The sequence below is a fragment of the Diabrotica undecimpunctata genome, chromosome 1, assembly GCF_040954645.1.
Source record: "Diabrotica undecimpunctata isolate CICGRU chromosome 1, icDiaUnde3, whole genome shotgun sequence".
Taxonomy (NCBI): Eukaryota; Metazoa; Arthropoda; class Insecta; order Coleoptera; family Chrysomelidae; genus Diabrotica; species Diabrotica undecimpunctata.
Window position 1 is genome coordinate 167,857,908 of NC_092803.1, and position 22,749 is coordinate 167,880,656.

The 22,749-nt window shown below is 33.6% G+C and overlaps 1 protein-coding gene across 3 annotated transcripts in view; it reads left to right on the forward strand.

Moving 5' to 3' along the window:
* RapGAP1 (Rap GTPase activating protein 1) overlaps nucleotides 1–22,749 on the forward strand; it is a 738,255-nt gene that overhangs the window by 127,228 nt on the left and 588,278 nt on the right. The window lies entirely within an intron of this gene.

The following is a 22,749-nucleotide window of genomic DNA, read 5'->3' on the forward strand; positions in this document are numbered from 1 at the left end:
AATAAATTATTAAATATTTATCTTAATTAGTGAACTTAATTAAAGGCAATAAGGCAATACGAGAACTTTTAATCATGTCTCTAAGATTGACACCATTTAGACGTATCTGAATGCCTTATTGAGATTTAACTTAAAAAGAAATCAAGGAAGGTGTGTAACTAGTAGGATAAGAAGGTTGCAAGGAAGAAATAGTCGACAAGCGTGACTGCTCGGCAAAGACGACAATAATGGATTTAATAGGTTTGATTAATAGGAACATCGCAGATAATCAAGAAAATAAACAAACTAATACTTTTATTTCGGATATACGAGTACCCTAAATTTATTCTCTGTTGCATTACAGGATATCTAAACTTAAACAGACAGTTAACCAAACAACAATGCCATGATACACTAATCCTCGGTGTTCAATATACTCAATCAGCGCCACGGCTCGTAATCAAAACCTGTAAGAATTTTATTAACTCTCCAGTCCGATCCTCACAACTGTAAAACTGCATTTATAAATATGTAAGAAACATATTTCCACTTTCCGTTTCTCAAAATTTTATATGCCACACGGAATGCACACAAGAGGTGTGTATAAGTTGAAATAAAGAGGAATTTAACAACATATTCACTTAAAAAGAAGTTATTCTCAACTATAAATAATGCTTTACAAGGCGCAACTTGGCGCCCAGCGTAGGGGGCCAATGTGTAACAATCTATAAACCAATGTATAAGAGGGGAGTTTCTATCTATAACTTGAGTGCTACTTTCTCAACAATAAAATTGTCATATCAAGTATCGTTTTATATTTACACGATTACACGATTGAAGTGCCATTTTATTGTTGAACAATTAGCACCCAACATTCTTCTCTCTTCTTTTTATTCGTCGTTCTATTATTTTCGTGGTCTTCCTACTGATCGTTTTTCTATGGTGGAACCATCTCTTGTCGTCTTTACTACTCTATTTGTTGTCATTCGGCTTATACGATCGTTCCATTCTACTCTTCTATTTCGTAGCCATCATATTGATGCTACATCCCTTAGAGGGCCTCGACCTTCTCAAGATTTCTACGCCATTCTGTTCTGTTTCATGCTTGCATTTTCCAGTTGCCGACTCCGATCTTCTCGACATCTTGTGTTACCTCCTCCATCCACCTCAGCTTTGGTCTACTCCGTCTTCTCATTCCCACGGGTTGCGCTGTTTTTTTTTAGAAAAGAATCTTTTTTATCATGTTCGATTTAGGGGACCGGGCTACATGTCCTGCCCACTGCAGGCGGTTTCGCTTAATTATAGTGGTAATATCTTTACCACCAAACGTCTATTTCGTACCCAGTCCTTGATGTTCTCCACCTTGCATCTATGTCACATATCTGTACTTCGAGCTCTGTCCATAGTGTTTTACCATCAATAATTGTTCTAAGTGTTTTCATCTCTACTGTTTTTAACATCCCTTTTGTCCTCTCTGTATCAGGTCGTGTTTCTGCCGCATATGTTATTATTGGTCTGGTAACTGTTTTGTAAATTTTGCCTTTCATTTCTTTCCCGATATTTTTATTTCTCCTTCTTTTTTGCTCTATTCACTTGATCTTTCACTTCTGTTTCGAGCTTTTCGTAGCTACATAATGTGATTAAATTCCATCACTTGTTCTATTATCTGACCTTCCAGCTCCAATTTACCTCTTAGTAAATTTGCTGTGATGACCATGCATTTTGTCTTTTTTGGAGAGATCTTCACTTTGAGGGAGTAGTATTACGTCGTCTGCATAGCAGATTATTTTAAGTTGTTATTTTTCCCATTTGGTATCCTGTTTTAGTTCTTACTTTTTTTATTATTTCATCCATAATCAAGTTAAACAATAGAGGACTCAGGCAATCTCCCTGTCTTATCCCATTGTTAGCTTAAATAGGGTTAGTTAGTTCTTCTCTCTACTTTTATTTTTATTGTGTTGATTTGGTAGACATTTCGATCGTTTTGATTATTCCTAGAGGTATCTCTCTTGCGTACAATAAGTGGATAACGTCCTTTAATTTGATCTGATCAATTGCCTTATTAAAGTCCACGAAACATAAATATACCGGTTTAAAATCTAAAGTAGTCTGTAGCCCATGTTTCCTGCCGAATATTTTTCATTTTTATTAGTTTGTTCATCTCTTTTCTTTGTCCTCTGCTCATTCTCCATATTTCTTTTTCTGTTTCAGAAGTCGTGTTCCATTCCATCTGTTTTGATAAGCTCTGCCAGTGTTTCATTTTTATTTGTCTAACTAAAGTATTTGTTTCATTTCTGATTCGTTTATAGTGGTTGCGTGCCTGTTGTGTTTGTTGTGTTTTGTATTTTAAGAAGGCTTTCTTCTTTTCTTCACATTTTGTCTTCACATCATCTCTAAACCATGGGCTTTTCTTTTTTGATATGGTTGTGTTCGTTACTTTCCTCTCTCTAAGTGATTCTATTGCTGCGTTTATTATATAGCGCCCAATGTTATGGGTAGTAATTGCACTCTTATATATTGGTTGTTAGATTGTTACAAGGTAGAAATGACAGACCTGGTCCTATTAAAAGAAGAAGAACAAATTATATGACAGAACCCAGTACCACATATAACAAAATCTGTTCCAAATTCATGCAGGTGTAAAATGGAAAATATTATTGAACGTGTAAAGAGAACAAGAGGAGAGGAATGACCATATAGACAGAATGGCGAGTTAGGCGATTACTGAGATGACCACGAAATCTCTGGAATCATAATATGCCGGAAGCACAGTACAAAAACGGGCAGAATATTATATGTCCATATAAAAGAAGAAGGAGAATAAACCTTTCGCCGACGGACAGAGGGACAGCACAAAACTAAAGTATCATTTTTTTTTAATTTCTATTTTGATCCAATAACTTTAACTCCACATTTTATAACTATACGTACTTAATAGATATTGAAATGGAAGGCATCATCGTATTCCGTACATACATGACAAGACATAATTATTAATAAATCTTCGTTTACCGCAGATATTCCTACAATAACAATCATTATTAATAAACTCTCCTTCCTAACTTCGTTTAATATTAACAATAAACGATGACATAAAAATCGTCAATCACGACTTTCGCGTATTTGTCTCCGTATATTTTCTAGCCAGTTAGTTACGTGATCATAACATAACAAACAAGAAAATCGTTACCATTGTTTAGCAGTTGAATCCCGTTTCGTTTCGAAGGAGCCGATCATCATCGATTTATTACGGTTTTAATAATTGGCTATCTAAAAACAAAAGACGTGAGCGAAACAGGTGCTTGCCGTCCGGCGACGAAGAGAATTAAAGTGCTTGTACTGGATGTCCCAAACAATAAATAAATTAAGTACTTTCATTCTATTATAATCGTATTAAATTCATATTGACCACTTCTTTTAGAAATTTTTTATTACTCTACAAATGTCGCAGTTCTTTCATTACCGTCTGAATTATAGCATCTTTCAAGTTATACCCCATCATAAAGTTTAATAAGCTTGTTATATCTGAGCATCAATTTGGATTTATACAAGCAGATCAAAGACATACGTAACATTTTCATGCATTTTGGTATTTATTGATATTAAGTAAGTATGTGAGAGTATCTTGACTGGTCGGAATGATTCCTCGATAAAAAAGTAATTGCTGGTGAGTATGCCAAGATTATAATGTTAGGAGAGATATTTTTGATGGGCTCACAACTAATGTTAAGATAAATTTCATGTTTGTTTTATTTAATAAACACCAATAAGATGCTTAAGAATATTACAATTTGATCAAACAATATGATCAATAAGCAACTTTTTTAAGGACAAACTCACTAGTATCCCTTATGCTCTGTTAATTTATTGGACAAATAATAGCCTGTAGTATCACTTGCAATATACTGTGCTTTTCATTTAACTAACTCGAAAGGTTTCTTTCTCTTGAGTCTTCTAGCCAGATTCGTGTGGCAAGGAGCTGGATGGCCTCAACATTGACGTATTGAAAAAGTCGTTGTTCGTGACTCTTGGCAAATTGTTCAATGGTCTTATCAGAATCCGTTTGCACGTCCCTATGGAGGTCACTGTTCCTCTAGTTCCAAGGATCATTGACAATGCTTCTTACCGCTTTGTTTTGGAATCGCTGGATGATGCCTAAATCACTCTTACTAGCACAACCCTACAGCTGGATGCCATATGTTCATATAGCTTTAAAAATCTGTTTATACAAAAGTATTTTGTTGTAGACTGGCAGGTTAAATTGTCTTCCCAATACCTAATACATTTTTTTGTACTTGATGTTAAGCTGTTCTCTTTTTTTCACCTGGGACCTTCAGCGTACCCTAGCGTCTAATGTAATACCCAAATACCTTGCGGTATCGGCATATGGTATCTTGAGTATTATTACATTATCAGGACTGTTTTGTTTTTTCTTGTTTGTAAAATTAATGTGCACTGATTTCATTTCATTTAATTTAATTCAGCAGCATTTAGTCTAGTCCAGTTGTTAAGTCTGTTATAATAGGTTTGTAAATTTCTTGTTGCTTGTTCGTGATCTTCACCCACGGTCAACAGGGAAGTGTCATTCAGCAAAGGTAGCTATTGTGTTATGATATAATTCAGGGATATCACTAGTGTATAATAGGTACAGGATTGGTCCTATCACACTACCTTGTGGTTCACCAGCATTGATTTCTTTTAATTCCGAGTAGGCTCCTTCTTGCTTAACCCTAAAAATTATATCTGAAATATACACTCACGGGTACGAAAACGAAGCACTTGCATTTTTAAAATTAAAACTTAAAATTTTAATTCTCTTTAAACTTTTATTATTATACTAACGTAAACACAAACGAAAATTTAGAAAAAAAAAAAGTAAGTAAATGTTGTAACAAGATGACGCTCAATTCATGAAAACTTAAATTATGTGTCCGGACAAACTGATTTTAATAATGAATCTTTCCTCCACGCCTAAAATCAAATAAGAAATGTCCTGTTGAGGAATAAGTTCCCATTCCTGTAAAAGGGCTTCTTGTAACTGATTTAAGGTTAAAGGGGCACGAACACAACTTTGTATCTTGCGCCCAAGCATGTCCCAAATAATTTCGATTGGGTTTGCGTCTGGACTCAATGCTGGCCAATCCATTAGAGGAATGTGTACTTTATTTAAAAAATGTTGAGTGATTCTCGCACTGTGAGGCTTGGCATTATCATGCATCAGAACAAAGTCATTTCCAACAAAACCAGCATAAGGCACAAAAAATTCTTGGATAATTTCATCAATGTATCTGGCAGCTGTTATGGAGCCTCTCGGAAGGATCTACAATTCTGTACGTGCCTCTAGAGAAATTCCAGCCCACACCATAATTGAGCCCTTTTGATAGCCTATCCTAGGACTGAAGGTACATTGTGCAAAGCGCTCATGTGGTCTTCGCCACAATCTCTCTCTAAAACGTGCCTCCAATTATTTACAGCAAAATGAGTATGGTTTCTGGCAAACTGAAACCGCACAACTCAATGGCGCCAGAGAAGCTGTAGGCCTGTTGCAGGTCTGCGACGTCGTTAATTTGCTTCTCCAAGCATTCGTCTAATTGTTCGTTCATTTACGTTAGTATTCCGGACGTACTGAAGTTGATCGGTTCCAGGTCGTCTAGTGTAAGCTCCGGTTGCCGTGTAAGAAACGTTTAAAAATACGGTGCACAGTACTATTGGATATTTGATACTTTTGAGGAACATTTCGCTCACTTCTTCCGTCTTCAAGCAACGGAACAATAGCAGCCGCTGTTTCGGGATTTAGAACCATAATTAAATCAACGCAATTCAACTTCAAATTGTGTTTGACCCTTATTTCGATTTGACAGTTTACTTACATCAACATAAACTAAAGAATAACAATAGAATACCAACAGCTACCTTTGCACTTTTAAAAGTGATAAGAATAGTATATTCTTTATTTCTAATTTTTCATGCTTTTTTTTCGGATAAGCACTTAAGTTTTATTAAAAATTATTTAAAACAGTTTGTTTGGTTTGTGGTTACGTTATTATAATAATAAAAGTTTAAAGAAAATTAAAATTTTAAATTTTTAATTAAAAAATGTAAGTGTTCCGTTTTTCGTGCCGGTGAGTGTATGATTCCAATAATTCTGTGTATTTATTTAGCAAAGTCAAGGCAGCAAGGCAAACTTTCGAGTTGAACCGCGTCGATTATCATTTCGCCAAACTTTCGACATCCTCTTTAAAGTCTTCTTCAGGGCTTCCGAGGTCTCGGTCTCCCGAGTTCCCAGACACTACTAAACTGATCAATAACCAATGCACTTGTAATACACTAATAGTGTAAGATGTAGTCTTAGAAGTTATAAATAACAAATTATTCACTGATAATTTCAAAAAAACACTCACCAGTTATAAACATACTAGTCAACAACAATCTAGTTGAACAAGTGAAAAGGTTTAAGTATATAGGCTGTTGGATACATGAAACCTTAGACCAAGAACAAGAGGTTAAATGTAGAATAGAACAGGCAAGAAACACCTTCTTAAAGATGCGACAGTTACTCACTACCCGTAATCTTGATTTGTCCCTACGATACCGCATGATAAAGCGTTATGTATATAGTGTACTATTACACGGTGTGGAAGCTTGGACGTTAACAGTCAGCTCGTTACGACGTTTAGAGAGCTTTGAGATGGTATTTCGTCGTATGCTGAAAATTCCATGGACCGACCGCGTTAGAAATGAAGAAGTTTTAAGGCGTATGAATAGAGAACGTGAACTCACAGAAATTGTCAAGAAGCGTAAAACGTCTTATCTTGGACACATATTTAGACACGACAGGTATAACTTCCTTCAGCTTATTATAGAAGGGAAAATAGAAGGCAGACGCGGCCCTGGTAGACGACAAATGACCTGGCTGCGCAACATCAAAGATTGGACAGGATTAGACTTTCAAAGTTTAATAAGGAAAGCCCAAACTAGGGAAGACTTTGCAGAGGTCATCGCCAACCTTCGCTAAGAAGACGGCACCTAAAGAAGAAGATTCACTGATAATAGTATTTGCTGAAACGTTTTAATAACAGTAAAAATTTTTGATATTAACCTAATTTTTTATAAAAAAAATTAAGTTCTGGGTTGCAATAAAACAACTGTTGAGGGCTGTGTCTTTATCGTGAATAAAGAAGTGTCTATATAAATAGTTTTTTATTATTCAAGTTCACCGGATGGTACAATAAATATTTTGTACATAAAAACTTTTACCTAAAGGTATATGAAGCAACAAATATTATTTTACTTAAATTATGTCGAAGGCATTTTTCGGGACGCTCTGTATATATAGCTTGAGCAATCCTTGTGATATGTTCTATCAGTATCATAGTATCACAAAGTTATTAGTCGGGGCTGTATATCATTCCATCGGTAATTGGTCTATTGTTAGTTGGGATTCGGTCTTCTCTTTCTTTCGTAAAATAAAAAGCGATCGACTGAACGTATACCGTTATACGCTCGACAATTTCTGTCGACTAATCGATGACGAGCGAGACCCACATGATGCTGGTGACTCCTCAATCGTAACGTGATGCTTAATGGTTACTCGATTTGAGTATTTGTTCTTAATTGTTTGTCGATGCGAGGAGATTTGGAGACCACTTTGTATCCGTGGACAGTGAACTTAAGATCAAAGTGTCAGATAATTTAATGGGCTCATTTAGTTCGATCGAGTCCGGTTGGAAGACATGTGTCTCAAATTTGTGGCATGAATGAAAAAAAAAACGCTTTAAACTGTAGATTTTAGAGAATGAATTGGTGCATTGAAATGTTAAATAAGCTAACAACTAAGTCTCATATTACTCTATTTTTGTGGAATATTTAAACTTTCAGGATTCACCAGCAAAAATAATGTATCGTTTCACATTACAATTGAGCAATTAGGTTGTGTATTTTGTACATTCATCAATCAATTTTCTTACTATCATAGTCGAGACTATCAGTTATAATAAAATATTTTCATACTGAGAAATAAAAAATATGTGTTGATGCTATTGGTTACACAAGGAAAAGTGAAAAAAAAAAGAGGGCCGAGGAGACGATGATCGTCTCGGTTAAAAAAATTTAAGGCAGTGGAGTAGAATAACAACAATATAACTCTAGAACTTCTGCAGACAGAGTAAAATATGCCGTGATGAGCGCCAATGTCCATAAAAGATAAGGCACACGAAGAAGAAAAAGAAAGTCTTCTAACACGAACACTAAAAAACAATTTATAACATTTATTTATCTTACCGTGCAAATTTATATTTTAGACTGACTCCTACAGTCTAATTTATCTTTATATATAGTCGCTTCAGTAGTTTCAGAATCTCCTGAAGTCTCTCGACATCAGGCCAGAGGTATATCTCGATCGAACGCCGAAACGTTCGATTAAGGGCGTAGCATGGGTGCTCGCGTAACATTGCCTGTCTTTAACGGGTGGTTCCTCCTGGAACCTTGTCGAGACTGGAACTGGATGCTGGTATCCTTTCGATACTGGACCCTTTTACCACTCCCAAAGTTGGCAAGGCATAAAAGTGACAAGGGACAGTTTTCGCCTCGCCCGGTAACCATGCGGATTAAAACAGACTAGTACTTGGACTTCGGTGTCTTTAAAGATTTCCTCTACCATATTTCATACAACCTTCCAGTAAATCGGTGGGATTCTAGTTTTGGCATTGCTAATTCTTGAACGTTGGACTCCAGCACGTACTTACATAATTTAATATCACCTGCACGTGCTCCCAGACATCTTGGTAGGTGAGTTGGTCATGAGCAGAATCTTTTGTTAACGGATAGAAAACTTAATTTCAAAGTTTTTCCGGGAGCTGGTAGTTGGCATTGGAGTTCTGCAACTTGATCAAACTTCCTTCGAAAGATGGATGACAATCCTTGTGCGTTTCTAATACTGACCGGAATCTTGGATATTCAAAGCTTTTTTCCGGGAGCTGTTAGTTGGCATTGAAGTTCTGCAACTCAACCAAACTTCTTTCGAAAGATGGATGGCAATCCTTGTGCGTCTTTAATACTGGCCGGAATGGTATGGTCCAGTGAGTAGTCATCGGGAAGTACGAGTAGATGCTGTTTTTCTTTAGTAGTAACACCATATCTTGCTTTACTGGTACCTCCATAAATTCCTCAAACGTAAGGTGAGGTACTTCTTGGACTTTGTTTACTTCCACTTCTTCATCTACGTCATGGTCTTCTTCAATTGGCGCCAGCCTGTTATGGTGTACTATCGTTGACTTTTCTCTCGGAATCTTGTTTATTCGGTTGATGACATCGTCAGTTTTCTTCCTAATAAGGTACGGACCTTCCCAGAACTGCTGCAACTTGGGAGAACAACTCTTTCTCTTCTTTGGATTACAGAGCCAGACTTTTTCATTCTTTTTAAATCATTCCTTTTCAGCTTGGGTATCGTAACATTTTTCATTCCATGTATAGAATATAAAGTATTTTTAAGTAACATTTCATTATATACAGTAATTATCTCTAATAACTTTTTCTTTTCTAACCTTAATAAAGACCAAATTCCAGCTAAAATTGTGATCGTTAACGCTCCTTCTAACTCAAATATATTTTGCTTTATTTACTCCCTTATTTCGAAACTACCTCATTTCAGTTGATGTTCATACTAGTAAATAATGTGCAAACTTTTGAGGGTAATTTCTGCAGTACAAGAGATTTTACATGCGGACCGTTAGATAATCTAATAAGCTTATTTAGTTGGATTGAGTTTGTGTTGAAGGATCGTGCCTTGTCTATTTTATTGTCTGCTTGACTGTTTTATTCTGGAATTTTCGTTGTTCTATGAATTTGTCCAAATAACACGACTCCACTAGCTCTTTATTTCCACAAATACTTGGCAAAACATAATTTGTTTAACTTAGCAGAGTTTTTAAATATTAATTTTCACGGGTGTTTTTTCTTATACTTCTGATTTCGCATTTCTCTATGAAGCAACGTGATGGTCTATATGTACTACATATATGATGCGGTGAAGTAAGTGTCCCTCATCCCTACTATGTATTTTTAGCACATAAGCAAAGGCTTGGACAGATCGGTTTTTTTAGTATGCTATTGCATCAAAGTTTCGAACTCTGGAGGATATCTCTTCAGTTAACAGTCAACTTCCATTTTTTTAATTATAAAGTAATTATGTGACATCTCACTTAAAAGCTTTAAATAGAAAGCCTTTTAAAACAGATCTAATATTTACCTGACCAACATATGAATGGATTTTTGTTCGTTTCACTGAATTTTTTTAGATGGTAGAGGTGATTTTGTTTCAAATAGATAAATAAAAAATACTTCTAAAAAGTTAAAAAGTACAATTCAAATTTAATGAAGTAGAGTCAAGAAATCTTGGTGGTTACTTTATATGCCTCCGTTGACCAATCCCTTTTGCTGGACAAACAGTGGCTAGATAAGCTGGGCCCACAGCTGTATAGTGGAGCGTAGCTTCGTTTGACTGAAATTTTACGTTTTTAAAAAGTTTTTGTGAATGCATTGTAATTATATCATTAATTGCCAGCATAATCTCGGTCTTATTTAAATTACAGTTAATAAGTATTGGGTTTACAATATAGTTATCTAATATGCCTACCCAAACGTTTAGTTTGCTATAACTACTTGATCGTCCGCGAAGCTTATGTAAGGTTGTTTCGTCGTTTTATAGTATACCAATTCCACAACATGTCTCCCCCATTTCTTCATTGCTTTAGTGCCTCATTCAAGTAGATTTTGAAGCAACCTTGCCTTAGTCGCTTAATTACCCTAAAATTTACCCTTTTGATCAAAGACTGTTGTGGTATCGTTATATTTCTTTCACAAGTGTCATATTAATAAATGAAAAGACTGATAGGTTTCGTACACACTTATAATAAACGAAATAATGAAAAAGAAAAGAATTTTTGAAGTTTCTTAACTTTTATTTTCTATCTGAGCGCTTTTAGCATACAAAGCCATCTTCAGAACTATGGTAAAGTTTTTAAAAAGTACCACTACTTCACTTTAACCAATTTTGGTGGGAAAATCGACAATTTTCCTTTAAGCTATTTCTTTAGGTTAAGATATTTCTTTGAAAAACACACATAAAAGACTGTACACTGAACTCCATAGAAAACACATAAAAAATTTTGGTTATGGTATGGGTTGGAGTTGAAGCAGCAGGTAGAATCTATAGATTCTTGACTACTTGAAACTTGACCATAGCTCTGAAGATGGCTTTGTAAGCCAAAAGCGCTCAGCTAGGAAATAAATGTTTACACACTTCAAAAATACTTTTCTTTTCCATTTTTTGATTTGTAATATAAATGAGGTTTTTAGTACTTGTCATAGTCTACGAAGGGGAATTGTATCATAACCTCTCATCAAGTCCACAAATAATAGATGAGTTGGTCTACCCCTAGCCATTCTTTTTTTATTTTGTTGCGTTGAAGTGTAGATGTAATCGATACAAGATCATCCAACTCGAAATCCTGTTTGCTGTTCCAGTTCAAGTGATTCATATTCGTTTTCGACTAGGATTTTCATAATTTTTCTGTACAATCCACTAAGAGTGCTGTTGACTGAGATGCAGCAGTAGTCTTGCAGTTTGCTTTTTTCTTTTGTTTCTGGATCGTTGTAATCCATCCTTCTTCACAGCTTTCAATTATATCTCCGTTTTAGTTCTTGTCTATTAAAAGTTTTGTCAGCAGATTAACAAGCGTAGGTGTTGCACTTTTCAAAAGTTGAGCAGGAATTCCTTCTGATCCATAGGCTCTTTTATTTTTCGCGGTTTTTATAAGTTCCCCAGTTAGGCCATCTTCGATGTTAATGTTTTGGCTCATGAATATGGAATATTCTGGATATTTGTTGGAGATATTCTAGTCTGGACCGTAGTTCTAATGCTTAGTGACTTTTTAAAGTAGAATTTTGTATAGACTAACAAACAACTATAATATAGCAATTACAGGTAAGTTGTAAAACGCTACAGAAATGGCAGAGTATGAAAATTTTCCAAGACAGTTACGTAAATATTTGAAATTAAAAGTATTGATTAAATTATACATTTGTGAGTCATCAAACGAAGTTTTGAAACAGTAGAAAAATTGGAACACACGAGCTAAACTATACTAGTTGGACTACGAAATGGAGAAGGATGTTAAAAAAATATCAACAATCCTTAAGATCTGAGGACAAGAAATATAAAATATCCTATAAAGTAGCACAGGCTAGAGTAGGGAGACAGATATATCGTAAAAAATTAAATATAATAAAAGAGAAATTAAACAAAATAAATTTATGCCTTGCAGGACGTAACGCTGGAATCGCATAGCAAACATAGGAAATTTAAAGCAAAGAAAAATAAAGTAGTTTACCACAAATATAAATGAAAGTAGATGTATGACAACGACCAAATCGCCTCTGAGAATTACAGTTAATGAAGTAAAATAGATAGGCAAATTATAAAAACAAAAATCTTCTGGACCAGGAAACGTTCCAGCAAAATTAATCAAATGTGAACCGGAATCATTTTCCTATCATCTTATTCAACTCTTTCAAGTGTGTATTAATACATTAGAAATGTTTCTTCTTCTTCTTCTCGTAACACTACAACCCGGGGTGGGTTTTGGCTGACTGCACAACTTGCTTCCATCTTCAACGGTCGTCCATAATAGTTGGGTCAGTGGTCAGTCCCATTATTCTTAGATCTGACCATATATTGTCTCTCCATCGCATTTGTGGACGTCCTAAGGGTCTTCTTCGTGGCTTGCTTCTAATATGGGGGCTTCCTCCCATATTAATTTGGCAAGGCGGTTATTAGGGAGTCTATGGACATGGCCAGCCCATCTAAGACGTTGGGATTTAGTCTCTTGAACTATATCGCTCGCTCTATACATCTGCTTGACCTTAGCATTTGTTCTCATTCGGTAGTGGTTGCTATTAATGTCGTGATAAGGCCCAAAGATTCTTCTGAGGATTTTCCTCTCAAAACATCTAAGTTTTCTTTCGGTTTCTTTGGTCAGGATCCACGTCTCACACCCATACATGAGCACCGGTCTAATCACCGTTTTATATATTCTAATCTTTGATGTTCGTGTTAGGCTTTTAGATTTAATAGTATTGTGGAGGCTGTACAATTGTTTGCTGTTTGCTGCCTGAATTCTTCCTTTAATCTCTTCCGCGATATTGTTATCTGCAGTGATTGTTGCTCCGAGATATTTAAAACTCCACTCTTTCAAAGTTAGAAATGTTTGAAGAATGGAAACGTACATAGCATGGAAGTATACTTTTGTAGCAACGAAGTGAAAGTATGTACAGTATGAAACGCAAAAAAAATGACTGCTATAGCTAACGTATATCAAACCTTTCATTAAACAAGACACTTTTTGTGTTCAGCTCTTGATTGTGGGACATTTGTGCAAAACCCAGTCCTTTTATGTATACTATATATTCTCAGTACTTGTTTTACTCTGTACACCCACCTCATGACACTGAGCATTTCACAAGCGACATCTATAGCTGTATTTTCCATTTTGTATTTCCTTTAGATATGTATAACGGTTTCTTGACCCATTTTGCATTTACTACAGCATGATTTATCCATACTTCCTATAATTATTTAGGTTTTTTGTGGTTATTAGATTTGCTACAATATTTATAAACTATGTATTTTTGATTAAAAGTATCCATTTACAGTAATTGAAGACATGTGTCTTGATCTTCTTCTTCTACAGTCATTCCCTATCTTAGAGTCTCTATCAGAAGACTTGGTCGGTAATTTTTCAGATCTTCCGGATCGCCTTTTTGTATGTCATTATAACCAATGCTCTTCCTCATTGGTCTGGATATCTTCTTCTGTTAGGCGCCTATTAATTTTAGTTCAGGTGTGCATTCCTTTAATTATATAAATTGTATACTAAAGACTAATTGTCTAATTAATCAAATAGTTTAAATTATCTGTTTAAAGGTACTTGATTGTTTTCTAGGAATAAGGTACAATGTAAATATATTTCCTGTAATAGACGCTGTGTTTAAAATCAACTGGTATAATTACAAATGCATACATTTTTTTTTAAATTATGTATCGTAAATTTTAACATAATGTGACCTCCCACTTGAAAACAAAAAAAATGATACTCATCAAAAAATGTAATTAAGGACTTCTAAACCCACATCGGACGTGTCAAAACATGTGCACATGCCATTGCCACAAAACTCTACTTAGATATATGTCTATACTTTTATTTTTGAGCAAACGCAGACCGAGAGTATTCAAAAACATCTGTTGCCCTTATAGTAACGTCAAATTATATTTTTTTAAATAAAATTTTAGAAAAGGATTTCCTTAACAAAATTTATCTGTTGACATATTTTCAATTATTATTTCTATCAACAGTACATTTGGTATAATTTTTAGAAAATTTAGTTATTTTGCCTACATTCATTCAATAATAGTTTTATTTTTTAATGGTAAACAACCATTTTAATTTTACTATAGATAGTTTAAAGGATTATAAATCTTTCATTCTTGGTTGACTTGATCCTTTTCTTTTCCTCCTTTAAATGTCATATTCCTCTTAGAACATCAATGACTCATTTCATTATTCATACTTTTTATGTATGTACTAAAGCTCAGAATAGTGACTTTTTTCTTTTACCCTAGCTGCTTTACCCTTTCTTCCCTATTAGATACAATGTTTTTTTCATTACATAAACGGCATTTATGTAGCCTCCAATTAAACATTGCTTCGGAAAAAGTTATAAGAGAGTATGGGGAAGAGAAACCATTGATCTCCATAACCCAAGAACCAAAATGTGTTATAAAAACCGAAGCTTGATTGATGAAACATAGTCGGAATATTCTGATTCTTCTTGTTGATGGTTTCAATATCGTGTAAATATTTGATTTAATAAATGTATACCGGAAATCCACATTTATACAAGTTTCGTGTTTTACATCTGACATCAGTTCGTATCCATGTCTGAATATTATATAAATAATTACTGATGATATAGTAATAAAAAAAGCTGAACTTGTCTGCTTAGTTATGCATCTATATTTTTAATGCTCTTTCAATAAACATTTAATAACCAACTGAGCATAATAATACTCATCTTCAAATCTTCAGAAAAGAAGAAGGTCAGAAAATTACAGAAGAATATTACTACTAAACACAATTATTAAATTATTTCCCGCAATATTCAAAGATAAACTAAAAGAACCATGTTGGAAAAAGTATTTAGTATTTACTTAAATATTTGATTTTTTAATATTCTTAATATTTTAATATAATTATGACCTTATTTAAAAGCTACTTTCATATTTTTTTTATTCCCAAGAATTGGCATATTCAAACATTTGTCAAGTTCAGAGAACCACGTCGTTAATTATCTCGAAAGCACAAAACTTAAAAAAAAAACAAATTTGGTAATCAAAAATGGGTATGTTGACGTAATTTTGTACCAAAAACTCGAGATTAGGCTAATTTATACGGGAACGTCAAGTGTACCCATTCTGGAAAATATCCCCGGACCACCTAGGTAAGAGGATTTATCCCTACCGACAAAACCGAGCAAAAGTACCTCTACCTCCTATCTCCTACCACTACCAGCCAATTACACATTTTAACAAGGAGTAAACGTTTCTCTTATGAATTGATAATAGTTTATGAGTTATGCCAATCTATTTTTTTATTATTTACATTTTTATATTTTATTTCATTATTTACTATTTTAATTCATTAACCAGCTATTCTGATATTTTCTAGCTAAACAAACTAAAAGAAACTAATAGAAGGAGTAGTCGAGGAACAATAGCAGTAGGAGTCTTATCAAAGTGACAATTGGGTGACTATATCTAAGAGATGTAGTTTGTAGCAACAGATACCTTGTAGCAGTCAGTAAAGTTAAAATTTATAAGACTTGCATTAGACCCATTGATGCATAAAGAATGGAAACGGTAAAAGACACTAATAAAACCAAAAGTATACTTAGAAAAGAGGGCAAAGATAACGTCAATGGTATAGTCTCGTTAGAATAATGTAGGAGATAATTACTGAGACTTGCGCTAGAGAAAAAGCCAGTTGGCATATGCCTGCAAGGAAGGTTACCGAAGAGATGAATAATTGCAAGTTAGCAGTCCATCCTAAAATCAACGAACTTAAATAAAAACTATTTTCTCTAGGAAGCCTGAATATGGAAAGAAATTATGTTTATTATTATATGTTGAAAACAGCTGCAACTCATACATATTGTTAAAATATTGTTTAAAATTGTGTTATTTTTGTATATTTCATATTAATTTTATCAATACCGACACAATTTTCTCTTAATTGCTTGCGTGTCCAATTTTTTTATAATTTAATTTATCCGTACTATTACCGTAGGAGTTAAAATGAATGTTTCAATTCCATATGGCTCCGCGTGTTGAATTAAATTTCATTAACTTAGTTAAATGCATCCAACATCATCCATATTGCACTTGAATATATTAAAATTTATTTAAATTAATGCGCCGGGCGAACAAGAGGAATTTTTATTTGGGTTCGTTATAAAGTCAAATGAAATTTGGTCTTTTATTTGTAATGGGTAAGGTTTGATGGTATGGACGGAGGGTGGAAAGGTTTGAAGATGGAACGTGCTAGAAATTAAACGAGTTACATTTAAATATTGTAAAATTATTCAGCTCGTTTCGTTCTGCGTCGAAACATGTGTTACTGTTGGAAAGGTAAAGTAGGGACCAATTACCATTTGTTTAAACATGATGAGGATGAATTATAAGCACAGAATATTATGTACCTCCCTGCTTTTGTAATTATTCATTAACCCTAATTTCAGAGAATAATAATTATGTAAAGTTATCTTTAAATCCATAACGGCCTGTCCTAAATAATCTCTTTATTTTTCTTCACGTGTGCCTTTGTAGTTGTACATTGTCAAATAATTATAAACATTCTTACATTATGTACCTATTTATTTGGTGTAAGCGTATTTTTTATCATCCATAATTTCCTTTTGACATCTCCTCTGCTCGGTTGATAGAATTTGTTAAAATTTTAGTTTTACTACATTGATTATTTAAATTACTACATAGTTTTACTATATTGTTACTAAATTTAAATCGGACAATAGGAAAATACCAAAAAAAGTTATAAATGTTCGAAGTTTGGACTTTATTTATGCCAACGTCTGCATGTAGTAAACTACAAGTAGTAAACTTGATAAATATTTGAGATGTGGTTATATCGGGGACTAAGATTAATACAAAACCATTGAAACATGGAAATTAAAATCAGCGGATTGGGAAAAGTACACTAGTTTGATAACTGAACGAATGAAAGACTTCAAAATATTAGAAGATATAAACATTACAATAACAAATTTTAATGATATCCTAATAGATTCAGCCAGAGAAGCGATTAGAAAAACTAAAGCTACCACAAAAACACCTCTAACCATTTGGAATATCGAAATAGAAACTTCTTTGAAACAAACAAAACACTCCTTTAATATATTGAAGATATTTTATGCCCTCTCAATATACCGATTACACTAGACGAGTTAAACGAAAGCCTAGTCAATTCTAAAAAAAACTTCTTCAGGACCTGATAATATTCCAACAATATTTATTGAGAAACTACCTGAAACAGTATAGAAAATTTTAGTTGACATCTTTAACAATATTTACACAAATAAAACGTTTCCTTCATTATGGCGTCAAGCAAATATAATTCCTTTTTTAAAAATGAATAAGCCAAAAAACTTACCATCCTCCTATCGTCCAATATCTCTCACCAGTAACATTTGCAAAGCAATGGAGAGAATATTGAGTAAAAAACTGAAATGGCACTTAGAAAAGAAAAAACTTTTTACTCCAATACAAAGCGGATACCGTTCAGAAAGATCGACAGCTGATAACATTGTTGCACTAGAATCCGAAATTTATAAAGCATTTACAAATCAACAAAAAGTAATTGCAATATTTTTCGACATCAAAAAAGCTTTCGACACAACATGTAAGCATTATATTCTCAAAATTATGAAAAACTGGAAAATAGATGGTAACTTTCTCGCTTTCACCAAAAACTTTCTTCAAAATAGGTCCATACAAGTAAAAACGAATGGATTCATATCAACATCGAAATCACTCCATAATGGAATTCTTTAAGGATCGGCCTTAAGTCCACTATTATTCTTAATCGCAATAAATAATATAACAAACCACATAAAGCTTCCCGTAAAAGCTAATCTTTTTGCTGATGATCTAGTAATATATGTTAAAAGTAAAATTATAGAACTAGCTACGTAAATTTTACGAACATTAAACAGCTTAGAAATGTGGTCTTTAGAGACTTTTTCAACTGAGAAGACTAAAGTAGTAATGTTTGACAAAGGAAGAGCAGAATACAACTTAAACTTGTATCTAAATGGTCATTCTCTGAAACAAGTCCGCGAAATCATATTTTTGGATGTAATATTTGACTCACAACTCACATGGACTTCACATATCAACAATTTGATCAAATCCTGTTAACAAAGAATAAACTTACTAAGAGTTTTATCCAATCATAAATGGGGTTCAGATACTAAAATTCTTCTTTATTTATATCAGACATTAATAAGAAGCAAACTCGACTACGGATGCATCTGTTATGAAACAGCAAATAAAAATCAACTAAAAAAACTGGATGTTATTCAAACCACATCTCTACGACTAATCTTTGGAGCCTTTAGAACTACTCCAATAAGAAGCCTTCAAGTGCTAGCAGAAGAAATGCCACTATACCTCAGAAGACAATATATATCACTATGCTACCCTTCAAAAATTCTAAGCGCAAAGGATCATACCTTTCTCGCAAGTTTAATATCGGAAGAATCACTAGAACAATACACAAATTACACCACCAAGACAGTACCATTTTACGAATGAGTTAAAAGATTACCGTATTATATCAATCAAATCACCTTGGCACCCATAAAAATATACCAGACACCTCCCTAGACAGTTTCTTTACCTATAGTAGACGTCTCCTTACTTAATCATGATAAGTATTCACACATTTCTGCTGAGGTCAGGCTTCAGTATCATGCAAATTTACTCAAATATTCCACTTATAAATTGTTTTTTACTGACGCCTCCAGATTGCAACGGAGTAGCAGCTGCTAATGTATCAGAAAACGTAATTGCTACCACTAGATTAACTGACGGCTGTAGTGTTTATACCGCAGAGCTCCAAGCAATACTTGATGCACTAAATCATTGTAAAACCATAAATGAAAAACAAATACTAATATTATCAGATTCATTAAGTTCTTTACAGGCCATTAAACATGTTTATCCTACACACATGAATCTATTCCTAATTAAAGACGCGTTGCAACAGCTCCAATTTTCTGGGAAAACCACATCATTTATGTGGGTCCCATCCCATGTCAGAATAACTGGTAATGAGCTAGCAGACAAAACAGCGTTTGAAGCAATAAACAATGTGAACATTCCGACTACAACAGGTATACCAATATCAGATACTAAGACTTTATTCAAGACTCATGTGAATAAAATCTGGCAAGAAATATGGGATCAAACTAACACAAATCTTAAAAGCATCAACCCAGACGTATCTCCAAAAAATCTTCCTATCCCACCAAAACGAAAAGACCAGGTAATTATCAGCAGACTCCGACTTGGGCATACACGACTTAAGCACGGCTACATAATCTCCAAAGAACCACTACCAATGTGCCAAAGATGCCAAACACCTTTCACAGTCAACCATATAATAATAGAATGTCCAGAGTACACCTCAGCCAAGGCGATATTCAAGATACCCAACAGCCTGAAAGAAACACTGGTTACAAAATTCAATGAAGTTCTGTCTTTTTTAAATTACTGTAAACTCTATAATAAATTGTGATTTAGTTTTGTTACATTTACATACATTTTTTTGTAGGTAATGATATCTGAATGTTAATAAGTACTTTTAAAAAATCAGATAATATAACAGATACACAAAAATTCACTTGTTTTTGCACCAAAAATTTGCTTGTTTACGGTAGCAGTCGATAAAACAAACCGATTTATATGCTTCATTGATTCATTTTCATTGAAATTCTCAAAAATGATTGATGTTGCTAATTTTCTTTATATCAAATACATGGCCAGTCAAAACGCAAGTAGGTACATTATTTTCTCAGTAATTTTAAATAGAACACCCTGTATTTTATATCACTATCGAAAAGTACCATTACATTCTTCAATTTTTATTTAATATTCCCTTTGTCTAAAGTTATTAGGTTTTGAGATATTTTCATTTTTTATAGTTTATTTTTATGAACGAGAGAGTAATTAGCATAATTTTAACTGGTAGCTCCGACCACCCCATGGGCGTGCTCAAGATTAATTGAAAAATTACTTTGAATAATTGTAAAAAATAAATGAATTATTTCAGTGTTATAAAGTGTTATGTGTATGTAAACAAAAGTGACCTCTTTTATCACACACTATATTAGAACTGACTGGCCTACATTAAAAAGGGTTTTAAAAAATTCACATTTTTTTTAATTTTTGAAAATTACAAAAGAGAAAAACAGTTTTTAAAACCGTCTAAGGTATGTTAAATAGATGAATAAAAATATTAATATAAAACTTACAGCTACTTGTTACAAATCCAAATCAGATTCAGAAGATGAACTTTCAGAACCAAGATTTATAATAACTGGCTCGATCATTTTATCAGTAATATTGTCCAGCTTCCACATTTTTTCCTCTTCTTTAATAGTGTGATTTACTGCCTTTTCCCAGTTTTCAGGTTTTACATTATTTACGGCCTCCAAAAACAACTGTTTAACATCATGAATTTTAAAAGTGGTATTTTTTCTTGAAACTTCACTCTTTATCTGTGCCCATACTAGTTCAATCGGGTTTAATTCACAATGATATGGTGGGGATCTAAGTACTGTCATTCCACGATTTTTGGCAATTTCATCAATTTCGTATTTTTTAAATTTTTCTTTATGAAGGGCACACAACGAATAAAGTTCCTTTCTTATAGATCCGGGATGGTACGTAATATTTTTTGAACTCAGCCAATTCTGCAAGTCTTTTTTTAACCACTTGGTTGTGGGCAGTCCTTCTATAAGTCTGGAGTGATAACTTGCATTATCCATTACTATTACACAGTTCTTAGGAAGAAGATCTATCATTTGTTCGAACCATTCTTGAAAGACATCAGCGTTCATGTCTTCATGGTAGTCACCGGTACGAGTTGATTCAAAAGTTAATAAACCACCTTATCAGCCTGCGTCCCTTTCCTGATGGTGGGTTTAAACCAGTAGATAAGTTATTTACAAAAGCGTGCCTTTGACTTGTAACAGTTTCATCCTGCCAAAATTTATTTGGTGTATGACCCTCGTTGATCCATGTTTCATCAAGATAAAATATTTTTCTTTTTTGGTTTCTCATTTCCTTTATGGTTCTTAGAAAATGTCTTCTCCATATGACAATATCGCTTCTTTCTAATAAAATAGACTTTCTGGGATTCTTTTTCCAGCGGAAGCCTATTTCTTTTAAAAGTTTCCATAACGTACTTCGACTCATTTCTGGGTAATCCTTATCATCTCGAACTAAGACAAGAACTTTATCCAATGTTGGAAATTCTTGTCTAAAGAAGAATTCATGCACTTTCCGTCGAAGTCCTTCTTTAAAATGATATTCTATTTGAAATTTTGGTTTCCCTGGAGCATTACGTGGCATTTGAAAACTACCACATTTCTCTTCTTTAATAACTCTGTAAATCGTAGATTTCCCAACACCAAGTGTACTGCTAACTAACTCAACGGTCTCATCAACACTTTCACATAAACGTTTGTCTGTAAATGATTTAAAACAATTAAATATTAATGTTTTTTCATTAACTGTTAGAGGACCAATTTTTCGGCGTTTACACGGCACTTCCAAATTTTCCATAACACTATTATACACAATAAACTGCACCTTGCAACTGAAGTACCTACTTTTAGTGAACTGTTAAGAATTTTGAATACGCCACTTGGACCTTCCTATATACAAAATGGAAAAACCCACTATCACATTTTCTGTGGAATAAGTTTAGAAGGTAATTATCTAGTCAATTACTGTCGTAAATTCCTGGAATTAAAGAATTAAATGTTTGATTGTTGAAACCCTTACTTCGTGGAAGGAACTCATTTCAGATAAAATAAAACGTTTTATTTTATCTAAAGAATTAAACTTTATTTTGCAAATAGGTAGGTACTTATTAAACTTTTATTGGTTATATATAACCAATAAAATAAACATCTTACATTTCTTGCAAATTCATTAGTACCTGTTAACCTCCATCACTCCGACACTGGCAACCTTATTTAGGGATTACTAATCCTCACAACTATTGTATTCTATTCTGCTCCAACCTTTATACCTGGTGGTCATACTCAATTTAAAATTGTTTTCCTATATACTTCTGTAAACTTGTTGACAAATATCTGTTTTTCATTGAGTCACCCGTATCAACAGTTTAGGGATTTGCATACATAATTTATTGTTTTATTACTCTCTCATACATAAAAATACACTATAAAGCAAATTATTAATTAGGTAAAAAATTGTAAGTAAGCCTTTACTGAATTGCCTAAAACTGACAGTTCACCATAATTGTTTGTGTATAAACTTACTAAATAAAGATGAATTTTACTGTTAATAAAATGGTACTTAGATATGATCGTAAGAATTTATCATAA